This window comes from Lissotriton helveticus, chromosome 4_2 (genome assembly GCF_964261635.1).
Source record: "Lissotriton helveticus chromosome 4_2, aLisHel1.1, whole genome shotgun sequence".
NCBI lineage: Eukaryota > Metazoa > Chordata > Amphibia > Caudata > Salamandridae > Lissotriton > Lissotriton helveticus.
The window spans coordinates 153,736,939-153,757,161 of record NC_136064.1 but is presented as its reverse complement, the minus strand read 5'-3'; positions in this window follow the sequence as shown (position 1 = coordinate 153,757,161).

Here is a 20,223-nt window from a genome sequence, read left to right as displayed (position 1 = left end):
ACGCAATACTGGACAATCAGCAGCCCAATGTCCACATTTCTTCCAGTACACACACTGGTCAGAAGACAAAGTCGGATGAGCATTATGAGGAAAAGACAGACCATAAGACCCACGTCCACCTCTATCATTACCTCTAGAAGGTGGACCATAAGCCTGATCTAAACCTTCATTTTTAACTCCTTAGTCTTCTTATCCTTATTTACCCTTCGCTTCTAATTCCTGGTGTTCATAATACTGAGCCATAGTCAAAAGGGACACCGGAGAAGAGGTAGTCCATGAGCTCTCACTGGCCTTTAGGCGACTAGCTATTCCTAGCAACAGGTTGGCAACATATTTATCAACAAACAGATGAACAGATGCCTGTCCGTGTCATCTGTCAATGAATGGCCACTAAAATCATGGAATGCCTCCTCAAAACGTGTATAGAAGTCTGAAAATGATTCATCTGTCTTTTGCTTACAAGATGCTAATACAGTCCAGTCTATCTTTTTAGGGGGAATAATCGTCTTTAACTTAACCAATATAGCTGAGGGAAGATCTAAAATTAAATGACATGGTTTCCGTGTGGGTTCCCTTTCTACATCCATTTGTTATAATTCTTTCCATAACGCCCCAAAAGTCACACGATCATCAACTTTACGAAGAGGTCTCCACATATCAGTGGGTATTATGAATCCAAAGAACATATCAATATCAGGCAGTCATGGTACAAGAGCTAATGGCTCCCTCAACTTCCTCATAAAAAGCGGCTGGATTTTTCCACGGATCAGGCAATGCAGTTTTAAGAGCCATAACATCTGCTCTATTCCAAGGAGTGTAAACCAAATTATAAATAAAATAACCTTTTGCATCAGTGGAATTCTTATCATCATCTGTTCCCATACCTCTAGGAAGAACATACAAAGGCGCGGCTTCCCGCATAGGTCTCACATGAACTACTACATTATTATCTGTATCGGAAGTAGAAGCCTGTGTCACTCTGGTCTTGGATGTTTGTGCAGCTGCGTCTACTACCTTTATCTTGTCTCACAGACAGACTGCATCAGCATGCAGTTTAACCAAACTTCTGATTGAGTCAGCCACCTGAGAGAAAACAATTGCTTACAGTAATTTGCTATATCATCGGCTCCAACTCAACAGAATGTTTCCTAAACCGCTCAATGACTTCTGCAGCGAATACCTCAGTAAAATATATTTGCTCCCTTTCCTGCCAGTTTTGCATGTTATCTATAAGTTCAGAAGCAGAAGCAGTACCACGAACGGCTTTGCGAGCACAGGACCTAAGCTCAGACGTACATTCAGCGGCAACATAGAACAAGTTTCCCGTGCTTTCTTCTGCTCTGTAGAAGAGTTCTCATCCCAAAAAAGAGGAGCAGAAGGAAAAGTATACAGAGGCGGAGAACGGTCTAGAAAAAGAGAATCATCTTGTGGTTTATTAAAGATAGGATAGAGGGGACGCCGAACAGCGTATTGGCCAGTTACCTGCAAATGACGCTCCCTATCTTCTCTCTCTTTTATTTCTTTCATTTCTTTATTTCTCATTTCTAATGCTTTCGCATGAATACTTTTTCGAGCAAGGCTTGCTCTCGCTTCATTCGTTCACGCACTTCTTTCTCCCACATTCGCACACAGTCAAACATATCTTGCCTAGTCTTTCACTTAAACATACATTGTTTCACATACTGAATCTTTCATAAATCAAATGACCCATACATAGGCCAATGCAACTCAGGATCCTTGCTAGTATATTTATTTCATAACGTGCTGTACATTATAGAAGAAATACCATATTTAATATACATATCCCTATTAGGCATCACTTGAACACCACTGGTAGGGCGCCAATTTGTCGTGGTGGCCCTCAGCAAGGCCTACCAGTGCTGGGGGTTCACCCTTCTCTACACAAGTCCTCAGACCAATAGAATAGAAGTTGGCACATAAACTGAAATATAAAACAGTGTTTAATAAACCTCAAGAGGTGGAAATACATTCACACAACACCCTTCGGTAGTGTATGAAGTAGCACACTGAGCAGAAGGAACATGGACCTTTGATACCCAAACAGGGGCTCAAAGAAGGTGGTACAAGTACAAGAAGAAGGTTTTATATACATAAAAGGTCATACAGAAAATGCACAGTCAACAAGAAGGAGGAGCTAGCAGTTGCTGTTTTTAGCAAACACAACCTGACAGTTACTGACTGAGAACAGCTGCATGGACAGCTGCAAGCTCAACTGAGCATGTGCAAAGTAGAAGAGGCTAAATATAGTTTGTTCACAGGCAGCACACAAGAGTAAACAACAGTAAGGAAGGACAGAGCACATGGTGAGCACATGGTAGCACATGGCATACAAAATGGCTGCAGGAAACAAGATGGCTTCAGCTAGATGCTAACCCCGATCACTGCCAAATTACAACAGGCTGCTAGCCATTCAGAGGTCTCCAAAGGCTCTCGGCAAGCTTTTATGATTGGCTGTGAGCCCAGAGTGCCCCACGGCCTGTTATATTTCCGTGATTTAATGTCTATTTGTCCGTCGGACAAAATAAACATTAAATCTTCTTGCCCACTGACACAAGCAACATAGTTCGGGCGTCTGGCGATATGATTCCCCACCCCTGAATTTCACAAAGTGTTCTTTCCAACTTTCTGGTGGGATGTTATTACTTCTAGGGTAAGTACTTCCACTTGTACCATGTGCAGTAATATGCCAGAATGACCGGCCATTATTCACTTTAAGGGCCTTGAGCATATCTTGACAAATAATATCTTCCCATTCTCGCTTAGCATGGTTGATTGCAGACTTATATTTCTGGCGTGCTATGCAAATCTCAGATTTATTGCAGCCCCTAGTAGTGCTTTTTAGCGCATGGTGAAGGTGCAAGTTATATTTAGCTTTGCTAACTATAACTGGTCTATTTGTGTGCTTCTATAGTTCAAAACATTGTCACTAACATATTCACATAATTATAATGCTACTTGAACCTTTGTTTTTTTCAGCCTCCCTTCCAAAAAGCAAATAAAAAAGCTGGCACCACTAAGCAAATGCACCTCCTGGGGTGTTATGGATTGTGGGATTAAGCCCTCTTGAATACTAAGGGGGCCATTAGGATGGCGGGCAGGCTTAGTGCGCCCGCCATCCTATTGGTTTTGGGGACCACCCGCCATAAGGGCGGGGTCCCGTGGGGGGTATTAGGATGCGCCCGCCACTGTGGCGGGCGCATCCTGCATTTTTAGCATTGTGGCGGGCGGTGCTCTCAGCACCGCCCGCCACAATGCTATAAATGCACGTATGCATTTACATAAACAAAGCAGCAGGCACCGCACGGTGCCTTGCGCTTTGTTTATGCAAAAGCAGAGGGGTACCACAGGTACCCCCCGTGTGCACCCCTCACCTCTCCTTCACTCTGGGGGCCCGCAGGGGGTTCCCAAAGTGAAGACCGCATGCCTTTCTGTGGCGGCATCGCCGCGACCGGGGCAGAAAGGTCTAATATGGTGGCGGTGTCTAATAGACACCGCCACCATATTAGATCTTTCCACCCCGGTCGCAAGGCGACTGGGGCGGAAAAGCGGCGGACGGTGTTTCCGTCCGCCACGGTCCCCCGCCATACTAATATAGCGGGGTCATTTAGGTTAGGATGGCGGCCGGATTGCCCCCGCCAGGCCGGCGGAGGCTACCGCCAGCCTGGCGGGGGCAATCCGCCCGCCATCCTAATGGGCCCCTGAGGGTCATTAGGGGCCAACTAGACCACCAGGTACCTCCAGCAATCCCCACACAGTGGGATTTCTGAGAGGTGGTCCGAGGAGACACCCCTTTTTTCATCACTCTGCAAATGCACCTTTTGCCGCACTGCTCGTGGGGCAAAGAGGTCCTGTTGTGTCCTGAAGACTCAGGATTAAAGTGGACTTCATCCTCGCGCAGCAGTAAGTGGTATTGATGTGTCTATGGTTTCAAGAATGGCAGACTGTATTTTAGAGTGGTTGTATCAAAGGTTATATTAGGCTGTGAGGATGTGCATCAGATTATCATGTGGATGATGTCATCAGTGATGTCATTTGAGATGTCATCATTTATGTCATCAGTGGTGTCACGAACCATGGATGCCGTGCCGGTGAGAGAGCAGCGTCGGTTATGCTTAATCTCTTGGCGGCATTCAACACTGTGCCCCACTCTCTGCTCCTTGACCATTTATTGGAAATAGGTATCTCTGGCCTGGCGTTGCAATGGATTAGGTCCTTCTTGGAAGGATGCTCGCAGCAGGTTTGGCTTCCTCTGTGTGCCTCTGCGCCTATGCAGATGACTACTGGTGTACCGCAGGGGTCATCACTTAGCCCCCTACTTTTTAACATCTACGTGACTGCGCTGGAATAGCTTGCGGAGTCACTGGGGGCTGAAGTGATGGCCATGACGATGATACCCAGCTGTTCTCTTGTAGTAAGGAGGATGATTCGGTTGTGGCAGCCCAACACTGTCTGTCTTCAGTCTTTTACTGGCTGGCGAATGCACAGCTGAAATGCAAAGAAGAAAAGTCTGAAGTGCTGCTCTATTGCTCCTTCTCGACGGATTTCAGAGAGAGGCTCTGGCCTCCTGTTTTTTCATGACCTATTGCGGGCAAAGGCGCCTTTAAAAATCTAGGCGTCTGGTTCGATGAAAATCTAAATTTTGAAATACAAGTGAAGAAGTTGGCCGGTAAATGCTTTGGCACTCTGAAAATCTTGTGTAAGTTTCTCCCCCTTCCGCCAAGTAGTGCCAAAGTAACTGTGGTCCGTGCCCTAATTTTGTCCCTCTTAGACTATGCCAATGCCCTCTTGGTCGGCTGCCCAGGTTCTCTTGCTAAGAAATTGCAAGTTGTTCAAAACTCGGCTGCCAGACTTCTCTTGGGTTTGTCATCAAGGCATAATGTTTGCACCCATTTGTGCTCCTTGCATTGGCTCCCAGTTCAATCTCGTCTGAAATTCAAAATGTTGTCAATCACTCAACGGGTCCTTCATGGCCTAGGCTCTATCTATTTGCAGAAGAGGTTTGCCTTTTATACACCAGGGAGACAGCTGAGCTCATCTGCTCAGCTGCTGATACCGACCCCTAGGTTTAATCGCCAATGACTTTGTGCGTAAAGCGGTTCTAGCCTGGAACTTGCTGCCCCTGACCGTTCGGAGCATACAGGACCCACTGCTGTTTAAGAAAAAACTAAAAACGCTGCTCTTTTGATCTGTGATAGTTGTACATCTTTCCCTTTCTGAAGCTAGCGCCGGGACACTTTCGAGTAGCCGTGCACAATATCAATTAAGATAACATAACATAACATGTAATGAGTGATGTGATATGTGATGTCATCAGCAGTACATTGCAGGGGCACACATTATAGTTAGCTCAACTAACTATAACAGCTGAATTTCTCTGGTTTTGTACGAGTGAAATGTTCAACCAATTATAACGCCCCTGAAACCTGTGATATTTTTGGTGAATTTCTCTGGTTTTGTAAATGCTAATTTCTAACTATTACGTCACTGAAACCTACGGTTTCTTCAGTGAATATATATATATATTACCTACTGGCGGTCGCCAGTAGGTATATATAGTTAGGATTTTTTCTCTATGGGATTTTTGAAAATTCTATGTCTAATAACTTTGGCGTTTGTGGACGGAATTGGCTGAAATTTTCAGGAAAATGGCACATTTTGTTTCTGAGCAGCCCCTGAAAATTTTTGGGGGGTTCGTCAAGGGGGGGCCGAGAACAAAAGGGGGGTCCCACAACGCGTTTTTCCCATGTTAATTTCCATAGGGCGGTTGGCCTCACTTTTAGCCCGAACGGCTGAATGGATTTGCACGAAACTTGGCAAAATTGTAGGGACTGGTAGCCCGATGTGCCTTTTGTAGGTCTCAATATATGTGCTCCAGTGGATTTTGAGAAATTAACGTTTAAAAAAAGATATATATCTGTAACAGCGGACCGGGCAGCGTCCCAGGACGCGTACTTTTCGCGCAACGGAGCTTTGTGAAGCGAAGCTGATTGGTTCTCCGGCGTCTGTCAACATTCCAAACAGTCCGTAGCGGCCGCCTTCTTGTCTCTCGGTAGGATCGAGAGACAAGAGGAGGCGAAAGCGAAGGGGCAAATGACCATAAGGGGGAATAGTAGATCCTCGCTGACCCCCTAGGTTTGATGTGGAGGTTTTAAAAGGGCCCCGCGGGGCAAAAAAAAATAAAATAATAATAATCGAACGGCTGAATGGATTTGCACGAAACTTGGCAAAATTGTAGGGACTGGTAGCCCGATGTGCCTTTGCTAGGTCTCAATATATGTGCTCCAGTGGATTTTGAGAAATTAACGTTCAAAAAAAGATATATATCTGTAACAGCGCTCCGCTTCGCGTACTTTTCGCGTTACGGAGGTTTGCGAAGCTGATTGGTTTTTCGGCGTCTGTAAACATTCCAAACAGTCCGTAGCGGCCGCCATCTTGTCTCTCGGTAGGATCGAGAGACAAGAGGAGGCCAAAGCGAAGGGGCAAATGACCATAAGGGGGCATAGTAGATCGTCCCTGACCCCCTAGGTTTGATGTGGAGGCTTTGAAAGGGTCTCGCAGGGCAAAAAAAAATATACCGTTTTTTTAGTTTTTTTGCGTGGAGTGCGCCCGGTTCGCGAACCGGGAAGCGTTCTGGGGAGCGTACTTTCTTGAAAATTAGTGAAAAAAGTTAGAGTAAAATAATAATTGTGAGTGATCAGATGTAGGGTAGCTCTGAGAAGAGCTTTTGGGTTTATGGTACATTTAGGTACTTATAAGTAGGTACCAATGCACATTCTTAAATTCAGAGTGAAAACTCTGTTGCCCTCATCTGAGAAGTGAACTCCATCTCCTCTGTAGATATCTTGCATGTAGTAACGCAAGTTATTGTTGTACAGGGAGCCCATTCCATGGTCTCTCATGTAAGCTGAAACAGATTTGTTTACATGCTTCCTCGATTTCTCAATTTGTGGACAAAATTGGTTCGACCACCTCCATTTCTGTCTTTGGCATATATTTGAATATACCAAGGCAGTCTGAGGAAAAAGTGCCATCAATTGCTCAAAGGTGTCCTTTAAAAGCATTTCCAGACCTACCCCAGTCAAAGTGCCCAAATCATTACCTCCACAGTCCACAATTAACAGGTCAGGTTTTGGCAAATGCATAAAGGTTTTCACCAATGGTATCAATTGGTGACATTTTAATCCTCTGTGGCCAAACCACTTAATTTCCACATCTTGTAAATTGAGGTTAGGTAAATTCCTGTTTTCAGCGTACGTTTGAGCCCAATAGATGTAACTATGTCCAACAATCCAGACAGAAAACATGGTGAGAGAAGGTTCTGCTGCAGTCAGATGAAGTGTGGCAATGAAATGGCAGTTGAAAAAATGAGAGTGTAAAATGAAAAAAACTGAGGAGTTTCTGTGTTAATGAAGCAGTAAGAGTGATTGGTGGATTTTGATTGCTGAAAACAGAAAGTTAGTGTGCATGGATGAGTTCGTTGAAAGATGTATTTTGAGTGGCGAAGAAAAAATCATTAAATGAAAGAATGCTCTGGATATGCAGGTGCACTGAGAGTTCAGAGTTCAATTGCAACATTGTTGTGTGAGAGGTCTTGCAAGAGGTGGTTGCTATGCAGAAAAAGCAGAGAGGGGGCAGAGGGGGGAAGGGTTTTGCTTTGAAAAAAAGTGAGGGAAGAGTTTTGATTGGGTGACATGAGAGATATGTGTGAGGAATTACAGCATTTCTGTGCTTTTGATAGCTGCAGACTCTGGAGTGCATACCTTTTGCTCTGCTGAAGACAAATTGGTGTGTTTCTGAGACTGTTTTGAAACTCAAAGTATTTGCTAAGGTGAGAAAAGATTTCTTTAATTTAGATAGAAAATAGTGTGCTTTAAGGAGAAAATTATGAAGAAAGTTGTGTTTTTCAAATGTTGCTTTGTCTCAAGTGTTTCACAAATAGATTTTGTTTCTTTGAGAAATTGTAATTGGAGAAAATGTGAAGTATTAGTACTGACAGGGCTTTTATGTGCATAGGAGCTGTGGAGTGTTTTCAAATTATGACTTGTAAATCGTTTTTGAGAAAAAGCAATGGTTTTAATATTGATGAGAAGGACATAATGGTGTCTGCTTCTTTATAAGGTAATTGAGAGTCTCTGATGTTATTTTTCCCATTTCAATGTAAGAAGTTTGTCTGTGGAGCAAATTGCTTGTAAATATGCTCCCACCTGTGCATGGCAAATTTAGATTTTGAATGTTTCCGTTACATAGGCATGTTAAAGGTGACTGAAACATGCTGCAAAGGCAATCAAAAAATGCTTTTATGTGTCTTAAGGACATTTTAAGTCATTTCCCCATGTGCAGTGTTTTCAAATTATGAGTTGAAAATCGTTTTTGAGGTAAAGGAATGTTTTCAAAATTTATGTGCGCCATATGACCCCAAATTTCTTTTTCAGGGGTGCAGCAGGGTGTTCTTGAGACACCCCTGCACCGTCGGAAAAATTCGTAATTTGCGATGAGGTAATTGCTAATCGCAAATTGCACCTTCATTCCTATGGGCCTCCTGCTGCATGGAAATGAATGGGTAATTTGTAATTAGCAAATAGGTCATCGCAAACTAGGAATGGTAAAGAATCGCTATTTATTCCTTGAAGTTCGCTATTTAGGAAATGCAAAAAACTTGGATGATGCATATGGCGGTTTATCTCTAACAAGATAAGAAGCATAGGGATAGATTTATGATGACTGGCGCATCACCAGGGATGTGTTAGTCATTCTGTGCCGCTGTTCCGTCACCTATGGTGTGCTGCATTTACAATGCGGCGCATCATGGGGCAAAAACAGCACAGATGCGTGACGTATTTGTGCCGTAAAGTTGGCGCATTGCTAGAGTTGTATCGCAAGTGTGATGACGCTCCAGTAAGGTTGAGGGGTGCCCCTGTCGCAGGGTTTCTGTTCTGACACAGAACTGTGGACAGAGGATTGGAACCTCGGCGAATTAGGGTGTCCCAAAACTCACCTTAGTAATCAAAACCCCTTAGCAAGCTAGGTACAGTGTCACATTGGATATAACAAACTCTCAATGTTTAGACAATCCAGAATATGAACTTATAGTACCTCAGGATACGTGGAACTCATGAACAGTCGGTCGTTATATATTTCTTAGAAACGAGAACATGGAGTTAAGAAGAACACATGTGTATTTGAAATGTTTATTTACTAATGCCGTCTTCTCAGGCGTAGTATCTTAGATTATACAAGTACACATATTATCAGTAGCAAAATTACCAGCATAGTCAATAGTACATAAAAAGCGAATGGTGACAGTATGTTAACATGCTGTAAATGAATACGAGTTAGCAACACTTATAAGCAGCCGCGGGCCGTGGAGGGAGTTACGGTGGGCAGGGAGGCGGGGAGGGGGAGGGGCAGGGTGGAGAGGGCTCCACCCTGCCCCTCCCCCTCCCCGCATCCCTGCCCACCGTAACTCCCTCCACGGCCCGCGGCTGCTTATATCTCACCCTCCCTAATACACATAATATATTATTTGCTAAGAAGGTCTCTTTGTGTTGGTTTAGGGCGTGCCGATACTTTAGTGTCTTAGATTTGAAGGAATCACATCAGCATAGAAAAGATAATCCATATGCCGTGCTTAATATCGCCAACGGCATTGTGCCATAATATTCTAGCATGCGATTGCGGAACAGTGTCAGCAGCTGCAGGGCGGGAGCTTGCACAGGAGGGACATCCATATTTAAAAATGTAAAAAAGCACAAGAGCGTCCGCTGGTAATGCAAGTAAAAATGGGAATCCACGAAGCAGAGTGGAAAAAATAGAATGTAAGAAAGCAGGGATGACTCCAAAGATTTTCTCAAATGAAGTCACGAGACCACTGGTAACAATTTTAAAAAAGTGCGCCAGGCCCTTTGTGGAGGACGCGTTAGAGATAGTCCGAACCATCTTGCTGAAATGGAAAGGCGAATCTGTATTTAAAAGGGTCTGCACCTCTGTACGGGTGTTCGCTGTGTGAAGCACGAAAGTTTCACGGGCCGAACTCAAGGCCACCTCTCTCTGAGACAAAATAGCTCTTATTCTTGCCATGCCGTTGAAATGTGCTGCCAAGGTTGGTATTTGTGGCCAGATTGAAAACTCCCTATGTTCATGTGTGGGAGGAAATAGAACATTTCTGCAGCAAATAACCCGTTCATTTACTGTTACGATAAAATGAATACTTTTAATTAACCCAGAACAATCTTCATTATTGAGCATCAAATAACTACCATTTTCCAAGAACTTGAACGTGGGGATGATAGCAGGAACTGGTGTGCCTTGCAACACGCAAGCCATATTTGGTCGGTGTTTGTTGCATGAACCGTGTAACTGTATGTGCCTACACATTAGTGAATGATCTGGCGTCTCAGTGCATTCCTCTCCATTCAGATAAAATTCTTGATCATCTTTGAAAATCTGTATATGTGTATGGAAGCGACCAGACTTCATGAAGAAAACCACTACCTAAAGGTTAATAACGACCTATTGGTATATATTTCATACAATTTGAAAACTTATATAAAGCAAAAGGCAGCGTTATTAAACCGTGGATGAGGCACGTTGCCAAAGCAGTCAACCTTTTGGATTTATACTGGAAATGTTAAAGGAAGAATTACGGAGTAGGGCCTGTAAATCTTTAATAGACAACGAGTAAAATTACTCCAACCATCATATTCCTCTAACTCCGGGATAGTAGGGGTGTTTAATTTTTTAGAAGTAGCCAATCCAAAGCATTTGGTCTGGGAAATTGTTTCATTCACAAACAACATATGTTTTGGGATGAGACATGCACGGTGGAAAGCAACAGTGCCTTGTACCTGCCAGGTTCGTGAACCCCAAACTGATGTAGATCCTGGATATTTTTACTCTGTATTACGTTAGCATGGTCTCATTACTGGTTTAAACGCCATTTTTCCTTTTTTGTAACTTCTGCACACGACACTTAGTTGTTGCTTTAGCTTTCAGCCTACCTGCGTCAAGATCTATGCCTGCTTCAAGCAGGCGCAGGGTTTTGATGTAGCTTTGTCCTATCTGATTGTAAATGCGGCACACCGTGGGTGGCAGAGTAGCGGTGCACGTTAACTGGTGCATCCCTGGGGGTGTGCTAGTTAATATAAATCTGCCCCTTTACATTTAATTATGTGCAGGGGACACAGAGTAGGTGAGGTTTATCCAAGGTTAAGAAGAGATGAGTCCTGTTCAGTGAAAAATTGGAGATAGGCTTCAGTATATTATATACTTAAGTAGTGTGTTAAGTTTTTGATGACTGTTATTAATTTACTGTTGGGTAATAGTGGTTAATAACATTTTTTATTATATTTTACCACAGATTCAACTGCAGATTATTTCAAGATTTTAGGATGCCTAGCAAAGAAAGAGTAAGAAAGGCTGCAAAACGTCAAAGACAGCAGGACCATGGAATAATGCAGCAGTCCTCTAACAAAAAGATTTGTCAAGTCACCAAGAAAGCACCGGGTAAGAGTCGAAAAACAGTCATAAGAAATATGTGTAGTAAAAAAAATATTACTACAGAAAATGTTTCAGTCCAGAAAAGGAGAAAGAATTCAAATGGTAAGGAAAGGCCAATGAGAAATGTTACTGCTAGAGTAAGAGATAACTCTATGCATGAAAGTAGAAGGAAACAACAGTTTAGGGATATTCGTAAACGAATGTTCCGCAACAGGATAATTGGGAATTTGTTAAAAAATATTAAGAAAGGTCAGCAGAAAGTGGTTTTTTATAAGAGAAAAAAAATAGTTGAGAAAGTTATTGATCAGGCATTTGAAATTAAACGTAAGTTATTTATTTTGACAATCAATAGAATTAGGAAGCTAAACAAGGTAATTTATGATTTCAAAAGAAATAGTAGATGGAAGAGAATAGTTAATCGTAGTAATTTTTGTGAAGTTTTTTCTGGAGAATGGATGCATAGTTCAAGCTCTGAGGCATTTTTTAATGAGGAGAGTTATTTCCAGGATAATGATTTGGTGCATGCAGTTGACACCAGTGGTCGAGCTTATGAAGTGAAAGATGGTTGTCCAGTTGAAAAAGAAAAACTTGTGAGAACAGAGATAGAAGAGGTGTTAGGTAATGAGGTTTTAGGGAGACGTCCTAAGGGTCCTGTGTACACCTGGAAGTGTAGTAGTATTTGCAGTGTACGACAGGATTCCATCAATTTGCTTTGTGATTTTATACGGTCATTTAGTAAGAAAAGTTTGAAGCAGAAAATGAAGTTGTTGCAAGAATTAGATCCTTTCAGAGTGAGAGAAGTGATAGGTTTGCATGGTCATTCACTGGCTTGTCTTTCCAGGAGAGTATGCCAGAGTGTTTTTCATCATTTCAGGATGCTAGCAGTGCATCATAATAAAGTGAGGAAATTAGTTAGAATGTTGTATTATGCTAAGAGTCCAGCAATTATGCTTAAACAATTATGCGCTGCTCTTTTGCATGGTTCTGAAATAGATGTGAAGAATATATGTGAAGAAATTGAGTTTTGTTACTTTGGAAGTAAAGAGGAGAATGTTGAAATTGACCAAGAAGAAGAGAGTAATGTGGAAGATAGTGTACAGGTTTCCAGTACAGATAATTTCCAGAGGGAAATTGCGACGTTTGAGGTGAAATCAAGTGAGAGGCCAAATTTCACTTGTGTGTGTTGTCGACGCACTTATTATAAGAATCAGACTAAGTTAGTGGATTTATATGGAAAAAGTGAAAGGGAAAATAATAGTGAATGGAAGGATTTTACAACATACTTGATGGTAGAAAATTGTTTTGATTTGGGATTGGATCAACGTGTGTGTACTTATTGTTGTAACAAATTAAATCAAAACCAGATGCCTGCTAGAGCAGTTCATAATAATCTGGAATTGGTTGAGATTCCTTCTGAATTGAAGGATTTAAATACTTATGAATCTATTTTGATTCAAAGTATCCATCCCTTTCAGGCTATTGTAAGAATGGAGCCAAAGACAGGGAAATTGCCTCCATCAGATTTACAGAGAGGATTAAAGGGAAGAGTTGTTTATTTGCCTCTAGATTTGAAGAAAAACATTAACACAATTGGAGTAGAAAAAGTGGAAGAGGAACCTCTTGTTATCTTAGTTAATGGGGTTCCGACAAAGAATAAGAAAATATGGCAAGATTTAGTAGATGTTAGGAAAGTCAAAAGGGCAACATTGTATTTGAAAAAATATAATAAATACTATAAAAATGTATATGTTGCAGAAGAGGAAGTAAGTGAGGAAGAGGATAGCGATTTGTGTGCTGGTCAAATTGAGAAAGTAGAACCCTGTACTAGTGAAGAAATATATGAACATTATAGTGTTCATCCTTTGCATTCCAAGGAAGTCATGGGGAATGCTATTGAGTTGTTTCAAATGAAACAAGCGAAAGGGAGTCCCATTAGTGTTTGGGAGGAAAGTTTGGAAGCTCGGTGTTTCCCACAGCTTTTTCCAACAGGTCAGGGAGGAAGATATGATGAGCGACCTCATCAAATTCCTGCTTCTGAATACCGGACTTTGCGATTGTATGCAGGAGATCCTAGGTTTCGACAATGCATTCCTTATTTGTTTCATCTCCTGTTTGAAAGCGATCTGTCTGGACTGTCATATGCAGTGAACCACATCTTGAAAAGTGGTATACACATGCAAAACATCTCGGCAAGTGACTTTATGGATAAAGTCAATGTCCAAGACAGTATTTTGGATTCTCACCTGATTAATCTCATGGCGTGTCAGCGTGGTACTAATGAGTACTGGTACCGTCGTCATGGTGATTTAAAATGTATGCTGAGGAACCTAGGAACTCCCACATGGTTCCTCACTTTGAGCTGTGCTGAGTATGGCTGGGAAGACTTACTTGAATTTCTACGAGAGGCAAATGCTAACGTAGAAAACATCGAATTCAAGACACCCGGAGAACTGTGCTCTTTGGATCCAGTCAATGTATGTAGGTACTTCAATCATAGATTTGAAGGTATGATGTCTTTCATCATGAATAAGAAGAATCCACCTCTTGGAGAGGTGTTGGATTTCTTCTGGAGGAAGGAGTACCAAGCAAGAGGTGCTCCTCATATACATATGTTGCTGTGGATCAAGGATGCACCTAAATTTGGAACGGATGCAGACGACTCAGTGATGAGTTTCATAGAACAGTATTCTACGTGTGCTGTTCCAAACGCAAAGGAGAAAAAAAGCCTAAGAGAAAAAGTTCTACGTTTCCAAAGCCATCGATGTGGAAAGTACTGTCGTCGTAAATTCCGGAACAAAGACAAGTTCTACACCAAATGTCGTTTCGGCTTTCCACGATCGGTGATTTCTAAAGGAAGAGTGAACAGTTTGATGTCTTCGCTGCGACATAATGTGATGAAGAAATCACCTAAAAACACATACAATTTGAAGAGGAACGAAGAGTCTAAGTACATCAACGACTACAACCCGGTGATTTTGTCCATGTGGAATGCTAACATGGATATACAGTTTGTGGCTGATAACTGTATGGCTGTGGCTCGGTATGTGACATCTTACATCACCAAAAAAGAGAAGAAAGAATTGAAGGATATGTGGGAGGACATTTCCCATGAAAAGAGCCTCAGCAAGAAGTTGTACAGTTTCAGTCTGAAGATGTTGTCGCATCGAGAAATCGGAGCTTACGAATGTTCTGACCGGTTGTCTTCAGCAAGTCTCTATGCCAAGTCCAGGAGTATCGTTTGGGCGAGTGTTGGTCTTGCTGCAACGCGTAATCGAGTTCTGAAACCTGTGCGGGAAATTGAGTATTTGGCGGAAAAGGAGCCAAACAGTACCGACATTTTGAAGAGCAACATGTTGGATACATATTATCCAAATCGAAGCAGTCACCTCGAGAATGTTTGTCTGTATGAGGTTCTGCAAAATTACATATTCAAGAGGAACATCAAAGAAGATACTGAGAAAGGAGTGTATGCTGTAATAGGAAGTGAGGGATGTCTGGTCAAGCAAAGAAAATGCCACTTGATAAACCATCGAAAATTGAGTGGCGAATCTCCTGAAAAAAAGGAGTTTTTCTATTTAGCACTTTTGCAACTTTTTAAGCCTTGGCGTGCAGAAGAGGAACTGCTTGGAGATTTCCTTTGTTACGAAGACTCATTCAATGCTGCCAAGGAGACCATAGAATGTCCTGCTTTTCCCAAATATGTAGAAATGTTGAATGTGGAAATTGAGCAGGAAGCAACGATTGCAGCCGAGATTGCCAGAGACAGTTCTCAGGACAGTCAGAGTTCTGCTTCATTGAGTCAGGATCCACTAGGAGGACCTCTTATCGAAAATGAAGCTGCCACTGCTATGAATGAAGTGGAAAGAGCCATGGCACATGCTCAGGAGGATGTGGTTAACTTAGAAGAGTTGGAAAGACAACTCAACGTTGAGCAGAGGAAAATATATGACGAACTTACCATGCAAATTGATCATGGATTAAGTCATGACAAGAAAGAGTGCTCATGTACGTCGTTGAAGCCTGTCCGACTGTACGTGAGTGGAGAAGCGGGAACTGGAAAAAGTTTCCTTATTAAAGCAATTTCATGTTATTTGCAGGAAAGGACAGAGTCATCGCTGTCTTGTGTTGTCACCGCTCCAACTGGACTGGCAGCACATAACATTAAAGGGATTTCTTTACATCGTTTACTGATGCTGCCAGTGGAGCATGACAACAAATTAGAATATCACAAGCTATCTGGAGATGCTTGTTTTGAAGTTTCAAGAGTCTTGAGGAAAATGAAACTTCTTATCATTGACGAAGTAAGCATGGTTTCCAATGTCATGCTTGCCTTTGTGCATTTGAGAATGCAAGAAGTTCTCAAAACAGAGTATGATGTGTTATTTGGTGGCAAACACATCATTGTTTTCGGAGATCTTCTGCAGCTGACACCAGTGAAAGGGCAACCTGTGTTCAAAATGCTCACGCATGAAGATACCAGGAAGTGCTTAGGGAGTATTGGCAACGTCAATATATGGTTAAACTTCAATTATGCTGAACTGCATGAAAATATGCGTCAGGCAAAGGATGAAGTTTACAAGACTATTCTACAAGATGTTAGAATTGGAAAAGTGACCGAGCATGGGAAAGAAGCTTTACATGCACGATTACTGACAAATTTATATCCAGACGAAGATGTTGTGCCTGAGAATATTTTTCAGAAAGTTACTGAGAAAAAATCTGGAATATGTTTGATGCCAACTCTTGCAGAATGTGCCAAATTCAACAACAAAATGTTGCATTTAGAAAAGCAAGAGATTGTGAAATTGGAAGCTATTGACAGAGTAGAGCATATGGGATCAACAATTATTTTGTCTGAGAATCTGAAAACAAAATTGGATTCATTAGAGAAGAGTATATCTAAAACTGCGGGTTTTGAAAAGACTCTGAATGTGTGCTTGAACTGCCGTATAATTTTAAGAAGGAATTTACATGTTGAAAGAGGTCTGGTAAATGGATCAATGGGTAATGTTGTTGATTTTGTGAAATACAGAAATAGAGATGGAATTGAATTTTTAAAAATTAAATTTGATGGCATTGAGGAAGTACAGCTAATTGCTCGTTGTTCTGCTAGATTTTTGCTTGTAAAAGACTTATATGTTCGTCGTAAGCAGTTTCCTGTTTGCTTGGCATATGCGGTGACAATCCATAAATCGCAAGGTTTAAGTGTAAACTGTGCATTGGTGAATATTGGCAGTTCTGTGTTCAAGGAGGGTATGGCATATGTGGCATTGTCACGAGTCAGGACTTTATCGGGATTGTACTTGATTGAGTGTGATGTCACAAACATTTGTGCGGATCTAGATTGTGTTAAGGAATACAATAGGTTGAGAAGAGAGTATGCGCCACATTTGCCTCAGTATCCTTTGTTTGAGAAACGTGTGGTAGGCCGGAAACGAAGAAATGTGACCAATACTGGGGAGGTTGTAGCAAAAAGACGAAAAGTCGATGAACCTGAAATTATAAGCAGAAACAAAAAGGATTCTGTTGAAGATGTTGTTGGTTTTCAATTTGAAAACAGTTCTGGTGTCAACTGCTATGCTAATGTAGTGGTTAATGTTTTGTTTTCTCTACAAAATGTAAAAGAAGAGATTGTGGTCAATTCTGATCAAAGATTTTGCAGTTTGTTAAATTCTGTGTTAGAGAAATGTAGCACTGATAGAACAAACATAGAAAGTGTGTCTGAAATTCGAAATCTGTTAGACAGATGTTCAGGCCAAACACAATTCTCTCAAAATAGTCAGCAAGATTGTCAGGAGTTTTTAATGTATATGCTTGATGTATTGTATGCTGAAGGTGTAGATGTAGATCATCTGTTTGGGCTTTCTTATCAATGGCAGCATGACTGCGAGAACTGTAGGGTATCAAGTAGTACTAGTGTAGACTCAGAAAGATTTATATATTTAACTTTGCCAGACAGTAAATCAGTCTCTTTTAATAAGCTAGTAAAAGCAGCTGATCACAATATGGAGTGTAGGCAATGTAAATCTGAAATGATGTCCACATTATTTATACGAACATATGGCCAGTATGTCATTTTAATGTTCCAACGATGTAGGCCTGATGGAACAAAATTGACAACTTTAATTAAAAATTTTGTGGCTTCACAGTTGTCAATATCAGGAAGGACTTTTGTAACTGTAGCAATTATATATCATGATGGTTCTTCAATAACATCAGGACATTATACAGCTTATTTAAAGTGTAGAAATGGCTGGTCATTCTGCAATGATTCTGTTTTAATTTTCAAAAAATTAATTGCCATATGACCTTAAAAACTCTTACCTGGTGTTTTTAAAACCAAAATTTTAGGGAAAGAATCTCGGGATGTGCTCTGAGGAATTTCAAGAAGTTCTCATGGCTCCTACACTATTTGGCCTTGAAGATAAGTGTAGTACAGAGACATAACTTTTTACCATAACACTGGACGTTATTGAGAAATACGTGCACTTTGAATGAGTTCAGAAAAACTATTTCTTTTTATAAGCTAATTGAAGCAGCGAATCAAAACATGGAGTAGAGGGAATGTAAGTCTGCAATGCTGTCTACTGTTTTACATTGCTTTGTGATTAAAAGTGATGTAGAGAATTAAATAATTGTACTAGTCATAAAGGTAGTGTAAGTCTGCTTCATAGTAAGCAGTATCAGTGTGATAGGAAATGTAGAACATGATTGAGCAAGAAGGGGAAGATATTACTAGTCCAGGATTGTGTAAATGATCTTCAACATTTTAATTCTGAAAGTTGCGGAAATGCGAAAAGACGGGATTGGCTAACAAGAAATCCAAGAGTTATACATGGCTCTGACAAGATTTGGCCTTGTGGAATCTTGTGGTAGAGAGCAAGAAGTCATTTATTGTATGTAACATGTTTTTGAAAACGATGGAGGTTTTCTTTCAGAAAGTGGCGGGTTGAAAGTAATAACAGCAGAACAGAGTGTAAGCTGTTCATAGGACATCCTTGGCCGTCATGGAAAGTAAGTTAACTTTAAGGAGTTCTGAATTCTGATTTGTAATGTTGTATGGGTTTTTTAAACACAATCATTTTGATTGTGGTTTTTTTTCCCCGCTGTTATATGATGAATACCTTCAAGTCACTGTTTTAGTGAAATTTGATACATTCTGAGAACAGCAAAAATAAACCATTTAACATGTATAATTAATTCTGTTCTGTTTGCATTTATGATGTACATGTAGAACTGTGTAGGAGGCATGGAGAAGGTGAGGCTTCTGTAAGTGTCAAAGTTGTTGCATACAGTGCTCATATTCTACGTAGTCTTTTATATTTCATTACTTTCACTGTTTCTGACTGATCTAACATTTTTTTTTTAAAAAGAACAGTAAGTATAAGGGAAGGAAACAGACAGTTATGTTAAAAGAAACACAGCTATAGGGAATAAACTAGGGATACTGTTACCCGCAATCCTCTGCTGATGATGTCACTGAGCATGTCATGAATGATGTAATATGTGACATCATCAGCAGTGGATTACGGGTAATAGTATCTCTAGTTTACTCCCCTATAGCTGTCTTTCTTTTAACATAACTGTCTGTTTCCTTCCCTTATACTTACTGTTCTTTTTTTTAAAAAAAAATGTTTTGGTTCGCTTCCGGTTCGCGTACCGGGGAGCGAACTGGGAAGCGAACTAAGAGAAATAGAGGTTGGCACAGTTGCAAATATTGTACCAATTTTTTAATAACGGGGAGGTAGTTCTGAAAAGAACTTTTTTTTAAATTGTTTTTGTTGTTTTATATTTTTTTTATTATTTTTCTGAACATTTTTTTACTTTTTTTGAATTTTTCTGAACAGTTTTATATTTTTTTTGTTTTTTTTTCGGAGGGGGCAACGAAAACGATTCATTGTAAAGGGCTCAACAGGAGCAAGAAAACAAAAAAAAGAATTTATTGTTTGGGGAGTTTCGGACAAACATGAGCATGATTGTCAATAGCTCTGTTGATCAGAGTGATGCTACTTTCTCCGTAGCAAATGAATCCACTGCAATGTACGCAGACTTGTTTTACTTCACGAAATCTCGTTTGTATATTTGGCACCATCTCCCTGCCCTCTGGTCCCGTTACTTCCGGTAGAACAGATCTTCTGGCCATAATAGGGAGATTATCTAGGTCGTCCTGTTCCTCTTCTTCCTCTTCTTGCTGAATTATAACTTTAGCAGGTGGTCCACTCTTCCTTGGATGTGGTGGAGGTGGTGGGGAAGCACCAGCTGAAGCTAGTAAAGAAGCCATTGCTCACTGGTAACAAAGGGTCTTTCTCTCACAATGATGAAAGTCAGAGTGAGGAAAGAAGGAGGGATTTTCACCATTTGGGAAAAAAAATAGTTCTCAACCAATGAAAAGTGTTCATTTTAGATCATATGACCTAGTCTTACATCATTAGGAAACCGAAAGTGAAATGAACCAATGAAAAGTGTTATTACCAAGTCACATGACCTGCTGTGTTTACGTTACGCGCTTTGCAGGGCCTCCCGGTTTGCTTCCAGAAACCTGTGCTTTGCGACTCGGTAAGCGTACGAGTTCGCTAACGTAGCACGTCATATGACGTATCACGCGACAACGCGAAACGTCATGCGGACGGGAGGCGTCACGATGTTGTTTTCTAACGCGGCAGTTGCGGTAAAGAAACGTTTACCGGCTCGCGGTCTATTTCGCGG